The sequence below is a fragment of the Camellia sinensis genome, chromosome 8 (assembly GCF_055761805.1).
Source record: "Camellia sinensis isolate YWXY chromosome 8, ASM5576180v1, whole genome shotgun sequence".
NCBI lineage: Eukaryota > Viridiplantae > Streptophyta > Magnoliopsida > Ericales > Theaceae > Camellia > Camellia sinensis.
This window is the reverse complement of record NC_138968.1, coordinates 179,595,278-179,604,185: the sequence shown is the minus strand read 5'-3', so window position 1 is coordinate 179,604,185 and position 8,908 is coordinate 179,595,278.

The window sequence follows — 8,908 nt, the reverse complement described above, 5'->3', positions numbered from 1 at the left end:
AAAAATCAAAAAAAATTAAGAAATTAAGGTTCAGATATTGGAATTCACACAAAATTTGTGGGTTAGAGATATATATAAATAAATAGATAGATATAGATATAGATATTTATATTTATATTTTTTAATTTTTTTTAATATACAAATTATTTGTTTTGGAAAAGGTAGTGCAGTAATTATGAGATAAGTCAAAAAATCTTGTGGGTTGAGAAAAGTTAATAAATGGTGAAGTTAATTTTTTTTTAAAAACAAAAAATTAGAAAATTAGGATTGACATATTGGAGCTCCCACAGACCTTGGGGGTTAGAAACCCCCTGTTGCTTAATATATAGTATCGACTAGCATATCACCCGTGCTATGCACGGATTGTGTTTACAATTATCTATATATGTGAATTGTGATTTTTAAATGTTTTCTTTTTTTTTCTTTTTTATATTATATTAAAGTTTAATATTTTGATAATAATCATATGTGTTGGACTTTTCAAGGAATTAAATGTTTTTTTTGTTATTATTATATTATATTATATTTTAATATTTTGATAATAACCATATGTGTTGGACTTTTTAAGAAATTTTTTTCATGCTTGTTCTTAATGCATTAAAGTGTTATTATGAGGGATAATAATCATATGTGTTGGGACTTTTCAAGGAATTCATATGTGTTGAATTTCAAAGAATTTATTTTATATTTATTCTTAATGCATTAAAGTGTTATTATGAGGGTAAGACTTGGGAGTTGAGAGAAGTTAATAAACGCTAAGATTTATAATCATATATGTTGGACTTTTCAAGGAATTAAATATCTTTTATTCTTATTATTATTATTATTATTATTATTATTATTATTATTATATTATATTTTAATATTTTGATAATAATCATGTCTTGGACTTTTCAAAAAAAAATTTTATGCTTGTTCTTAATGCATTAAAGTGTTATTATGAGGGATAATAATCATATATATTGGGAATTTTCAAGGAATTCATATGTGTTGGATTTCAAAAAATTTATTTTATGCTTGTTCTTAATGCATTAAAGTGTTATTATGAGGGTAAGACTTGGGAGTTGGGAGAAGTTAATAAATGCTAAGATTTTTTTTTTTTTAAATAAAAAAATCAGGAAATTTAGATTGGGAGATTGAAGCTCCCACAAGGCTTGGGGTTAAAAGCCCCCTTTTGCTTAATATATAGTATAGATACAGATAGATAGATAGATAGATATATCTTTTTATTTTTATTTTTATTTTTGTGTGGTTTCTATTCGGGTATTTTTTTTTTCAATTTATTTAAGATGGAGTTGTGGGCATCTTTTTTTTTTTAATTTAATTTATCTGTGGTTTTCATTTGTTTTTAATTATTATTATTTAGGTAAGTTATGATGTAAGTTAGATATGTGATAGACATATGAGTTTTATTGATTTAAAGTTTATTTAGATAAACTTTAAAGATTTTTTTTTTTTAGTTTTATAGTTTTTTTTTGTTATGTTATAATATAATATATAAAATATAGGTAGATATCTACAACTTTAATAAAAAAATATTATCTGATTTTTGGGGAAGAGAAAATGAATGCAAGTTTTAATATTTTTTTAAAAAAAATTTGAGAGAGAGATTAGGAGGGAGAGATTATGAAATATTTTTGTTATTAAATAAACAAATCAGTCAATAGTTTTTTTTAATCTATTTTGTAAATTAAAAATCAATAATTTTGGAAAATTGATTAATTTGTCTCATTAAGTGATTTAAAATTTTGTTAGATATACATAAAAAAATACATAATTATATTATTAAATTATAATTCAAATTTAGATGTTATATCTTTTTGAGATCTTTAGCTAAATTTATATATATATATATTTTATTTTTGTGTGTAACCATAGTGTATGGGAGAAATTTAAAAGGATGTTGCAATAATTATGAGAGAAGTCAAAAGAGATCGTGGGTTGGGAGAAGTCAATAAATGCTAAGGTTTTTTTTTAAATCAAAAAATTAGAAAATTAGGATTAGGAGATTGGAGCTCCCACAGGCCTTGGGGTTAAAAACCTCCTTTTGCTTAATATATAGTATAGATGTCTCATTAAGTGATTTAAAATTTTGATAGATATACATAAAAAAAATACATAATTATATTATTAAATCATAATTCAAATTTAGATGTTATATCTTTTGAGATCTATAGCTAAATTTATATATATATATATATATATATATATATATATTTTTTGTGTGTGTAACCATAGTGTATGGGAGAAATTTAAAAGGGTGTTGCAATAATTATGAGAGAAGTCAAAAGAGATTGTGGGTTGGGAGAAGTCAATAAATACTGAGGTTTTTTTTTTGAAATCAAAAAATTAGAAAATTAGGATTAAGAGATTGGAGCTCCCACAGGTCTTGAAATCCAACATATATGAATTTCTTGAAAAGTCCTAACACCTATGATTCTTATCCCTCATAATAACACTTTAATGCATTAAGAACAAACATTAGATATTATATCTTTTTGAGATCTATAGCTGAATTTTTATATATTTTTTTTATTTTTGTGTGTAACCATAGTGTATGGGAGAAATTGAAAAGGGTGTTGCAATAATTATGAGAGAAGTCAAAAGAGATTGTGGGTTGGGAGAAGTCAATAAATGCTGAGATTTTTTTTTAAATCAAAAAATTAGAAAATTAGGATTAGGAGATTGGAGGTCCCACAGGCCTTGGGGTTAAAAACCCCCTTTTGCTTAATATATAGTATAGATTTGTCTCATTAAGTGATTTAAAATTTTGATAGATATACATAAAAAAAAATACATAATTATATTATTAAATCATAATTCAAATTTAGATGTTATATCTTTTTGAGATCTATAGCTAAATTTTTATATATATTTTTTTATTTTTGTGTGTAACCATAGTGTATGGGAAAAATTTAAAAGGGTATTGCAATAATTATGAGAGAAGTCAAAAGAGATTGTGGGTTGGGAGAAGTCAATAAACGCTGAGGTTTTTTTTTAAATCAAAAAATTAGAAAATTAGGATTAGGAGATTGGAGCTCCCACAAGCCTTGAAATCTAACATATATGAATTCTTTGAAAAGTCCAAACACATATGATTATTATCCCTCATAATAACACTTTAATGCATTAAGAACAAACATTAGATGTTATATCTTTTTGAGATCTATAGCTAAATTTTTATATTTTTATTTTATTTTTGTGTGTAACCATAGTGTATGAGAGAAATTGAAAAGGGTGTTGCAATAATTATGAGAGAAGTCAAAAGATATTGTGGGTTGAGAGACGTCAATAAATGCTGAGATTTTTTTTTAAAATCAAAAAATTAGAAAATTAGGATTAGGAGATTAGAGGTCCCACAGGCCTTAAAAACCCCCTTTTGCTTAATATATAGTATAGATTTGTTTCATTAAGTGATTTAAAATTTTGATAAATATACATAAAAAAATACATAATTATATTATTAAATCATAATTCAAATTTAGATGCTATATCTTTTTGAGATCTATAGCTAAATTTTTATATATATTTTTTATTTTTGTGTGTAACCATAGTGTATGCGAGAAATTTAAAAGGGTGTTGCAATAATTATGAGAGAAGTCAAAAGAGACTGTGGGTTGGGAGAAGTCAATAAATGCTGAGATTTTTTTTTTCAAATCAAAAAATTAGAAAATTAGGATTAGGAGATTGGAGCTCCCACAGGCCTTGAAATCCAACATATATGAATTCCTTGAAAAGTCCCAACACATATGATTATTATCCATCATAATAACACTTTAATGCATTAAGAACAAACATCTATATCTATACTATATATTAAGCAAAAGGGGGTTTCTAACCCCAAGCCTTGTGAGAGCTCCAATCTCCCAATCTAAATTTTCTGATTTTTTGATTTAAAAAAAAAAAAAAACCTTAGCATTTATTAACTTCTCCTAACCTCCAAATCTTGCCCTCATAATAACACTTTAATGCATTAAGAACAAGTATAAAAAAAAAAATTTTGAAATCCAACACATGAATTCCTTGAAAAGTCCCAACACATATGATTATTATCCCTCATAATAACACTTTAATGTATTAAAAACAAGCATAAAAAATTTTTATTGAAAAGTCCAACACATATGATTATTATCAAAATATTAAATTTTAATATAATATAATAAAAAAAGAAGACATTTAATTCCTTGAAAAGTCCAACACATATGATTATTATCAAAATATTAAACTTTAATATAATATAAAAAAGGAAAAAAAGAAGACATTTAAAAAAAAAAAAGACATTTAAAAATCGCAATTCACATATCTATACTATATATTAAGCAAAAGGGGGTTTTTAACCCCAAGCCTTGTGAGAGCTCCAATCTCCCAATCTAAATTTTTTGATTTTTTGATTTAAAAAAAAAAAAAACCTTAGCATTTATTAATTTCTCCCAACCTCCAAGTCTTACCCTCATAATAACACTTTAATACATTAAGAACAAGTATAAAAAAATATTTTTGAAATCCAACACATGAATTCCTTAAAAAGTCTCAACACATATGATTATTATCCCTCATAATAACACTTTAATGTATTAAAAGCAAGCATAAAAAAAATTTATTGAAAAGTCCAACACATATGATTATTAGCAAAATATTAAATTTTAATATAATATAATAAAAAAAAGAAGACATTTAATTCCTTGAAAAGTCCAACACATATGATTATTATCAAAATATTAAACTTTAATATAATATAAAAAAGGAAAAAAAGAAGACATTTAAAAAAAAAAAGAAGACATTTAAAAATCGCAATTCACATATCTATACTATATATTAAGTAAAAGAGGGTTTTTAACCCCAAGCCTTGTGAGAGCTCCAATCTCCTAATCTAAATTTTTTGATTTTTTGATTTAAAAAAAAAAAACTTAGCATTTATTAATTTCTCCCAACCTCCAAGTCTTACCCTCATAATAACACTTTAATGCATTAAGAACAAGTATAAAAAAAAAAAAAATTGAAATCCAACACATGAATTATTTGAAAAGTCCCAACACATATGATTATTATCCCTTATAATAACACTTTAATGTACTAAAAACAAGCATAAAAAAATTTATTGAAAAGTCCAACACATATGATTATTATCAAAATATTAAATTTTAATATAATATAATAAAAAAAGAAGACATTTAATTCCTTGAAAAGTCCAACACATATGATTATTATCAAAATATTAAACTTTAATATAATATAAAAAAGGGAAAAAAAAGAAGACATTTAAAAAAAAAAAAAAAGACATTTAAAAATTGCAATTCACATATCTATACTATATATTAAGCAAAAGAGAGTTTTTAACCCCAAGCCTTGTGAGAGCTCCAATCTCCCAATCTAAATTTTTTGATTTTTTGATTTAAAAAAAGAAAACCCTTACCATTTATTAACTTCTCCCAACCTCCAAGTCTTACCCTCATAATAACACTTTAATGAATTAAAAACAAGTATAAAAAAAAAAAAATTGAAATCCAACACATGAATTCCTTGAAAAGTCCCAACACATATGATTATTATCCCTCATAATAACACTTTAATGTATTAAAAACAAGCATAAAAAAAATTTATTAAAAAGTCCAACACATATGATTATTATCAAAATATTAAATTTTAATATAATATAATAAAAAAAAGAAGACATTTAATTCCTTAAAAAGTCCAACACATATGATTATTATCAAAATATTAAACTTTAATATAATATAAAAAAGGGAAAAAAATAAGACATTTAAAAAAAAAAAGAAAAAAAAAGATATTTAAAAATTGCAATTCACATATCTATACTATATATTAAGCAAAAGAGGGTTTTTAACCCCAAGCCTTGTGAGAGCTCCAATCTCCCAATCTAAATTTTCTGATTTTTTGATTGTAAAAAAAAAAAAAAAAACCTTAGCATTTATTTACTTTTCCCAACATCCAAGTCTTACCCTCATAATAACACTTTAATGCATTGAGAACAAGTATAAAAAAAAAAATTTGAAATCCAACACATGAATTCCTTGAAAAATCCCAACACATATGGTTATTATCCCTCATAATAACACTTTAATGTATTAAAAATAAGCATAAAAAATTTATTAAAAAGTCCAACACATATGATTATTATCAAAATATTAAATTTTAATATAATATAATAAAAAAAGAAGACATTTAATTCCTTGAAAAGTCCAACACATCTATACTATATATTAAGCAAAAGGGAGTTTTTAACCCCAAGCCTTGTGAGAGCTCCAATTTCTCAATCTAAATTTCCTGATTTTTTGATTAAAAAAAAAAATCTTAGGATTTATTAACTTTTCCCAACTCCCAAGTCTTACCCTCATAATAACACTTTAATGCATTAAGAACAAACATAAAATTTTTTTTTTGAAATCCAACATATATGAATTCTTTGAAAAGTCTCAACACATATGATTATTATCCCTCATAATAACACTTTAATGCATTAAGAAAAAGCATAAAAAAAATTCTTTGAAATCCACCATATATGAATTCCTTGAAAAGTCCCAACACATATGAATTCCTTGAAAAGTCCCAACACATATGATTATTATCCTTTATAATAACACTTTAATGCATTAAAAACAAGCATAAAAAAATTTTCTTGAAAAGTCCAACATATATGATTATTATCAAAATATTAAACTTTAATATAATATAAAAAAAAAGACATTTAATTCTTTGAAAATGAGCTTCAATCTCCCAATCTGAATTTCCTGATTTTTTGATTTTAAAAAAAAAATCTTAGACATGTAGATTGAAAAAAGTTAATAAATGCTGATCAGGGGATTTTGACCAAATCAATAAATGTTAATTTTTTTTAATAAAAAATTTAGAAAAAAAAAATTCTTAGCATTTATTAACTTCTCCCAACTCCCAAGTCTTACCCTCATAATAACACTTTAATGCATTAAGAACAATCATAAAAAAAATTATTTGAAATCTAACACATGAATTCCTTGAAAAGTCCTATCACATATGATTAGTCTAACACATATGATTATTATCAAAATATTAAATTTTAATATAATATAATAAAAAAAAGACATTTAATTCCTTGAAAATGAGCTCCAATCTCCCAATCCAAATTTCCTGATTTTTTGATTTAAAAAAAAAAATCTTAGACATGTGAATTGAAAAAAATTAATAAATACTGATCAGAGGATTTTGACAAAATCAATAAATATTGAGTTTTTTTAATAAAAAAATTAGAAAATTCAGATTAGGATATTGAAACTCCCACGGGCCTTGGGGGTTAAAAATCCCCTTTTGCTTAATATATAGTATAGATAGATTGTAAATACAATCCGTGCATAGCACGTGTGATATGCTGGTATGATTATTACCAAAATATAAAACTTTAATATAATATAAAAAAGGGAAAAAAGAAGACATTTAAAAAAAAAAAAAGACATTTAAAAATCGCAATTCACATATATAGATAATTGTAAATATATTAAGAAAAAGAAGGTTTCTAAACCCCAAGCCTTGTGGGAGCTCCAATCTCTCAATCTTAATTTTCTAAATTTTTGATTTAAAAAAAAAACCTCAGCATTTATTAATTTGGTTAAAATCCCCTGATCAACATTTATTAACTTTTTCCAATTCACATGCTTGCATTTATTGATTTGGTCAAAATCCCTGATTAGCATTTAAAATCCCCTCATACAAATAATTATAGATACAGCCCGTGTATAGTTACTGCAGTAGCCTTTTTAATTTCTCATGTACACTATGGTTTGTGATAAGATTGTTAAATTATTTTTACAAAAAATCTTAAAAAACATAATTTATATATTAAAAAAAAATTGAAACAAATATAAAAATCTATAATTATCCTGTGCATAGCACGAGTGATAGGCTAGTACTATATATTAAGCAAAATGGGGTTTTTAACCCCAAGCCTTGTGGGAGTTCCAATCTCCCAATCTAAATTTCCTGATTTTGTTGATTTTTAAAAAAATAAAAAATCTTAGCATTTATTAACTTCTCCCAACTCCCAAGTCTTACCATCATAATAACACTTTAATGCATTAAAAATAAACATAAAAAAAATTCTTTCAAATCCAACACATGAATTCCTTAAAAAATCCCAACACATATGATTATTATCTCTCATAATAACACTTTAATAAATTAAGAACAAGTATAAAAAAAAATTCTTGAAAAGTCCAACACATATGATTATTATCAAAATATTAAACTTTAATATAATATAATAAAAAAAAACGACATTTAATTCCATGAAAAGTTCAACACATATGATTATTATCAAAATATTAAACTTTAATATAATATAAAAAAGAAAAAAAAGAAGACATTTAAAAAAAAAATTTAAAATCACAATTCACATATATAAGTAATAATTGTAAACACAATAAAATAGGAGGGCATTCATGTCTACACGTTTTTTTATAAGATCTCTTCCATTATAATAAGATAGCACTTTATTTCTCTCATCTTATAATCTATCTATATATATATATATATCTATACTTCTATACTATATATTACGTAAAAGATAATTTTTAACCCCAAAGCCTGTGGGAGCTTCAATATCCCAATTTGAATTTTCTAAATTTTTTATTAAAAAAAAAAAACTCAGCATTTATTGATTTGGTCAAAATCCTCTAATCAACATTTATTAACTTTTTGAAATCCACATATCTTTTCACATGCCTGCGTTTATTAATTTAGTCAAAATCTCCTGATCAGTATTTAAAATCTCCTCATCTATACTATATATTAAGTAAAATGGAGTTTTTAACCCCAAGCCTTGTGGGAGCTCCAATCTTCCGATTTAAATTTCTTGATTTTTTGATTTAAAAAAAATAAAAAATCTTAGCATTTATTAACTTCTCCCAACTCCCAAGTC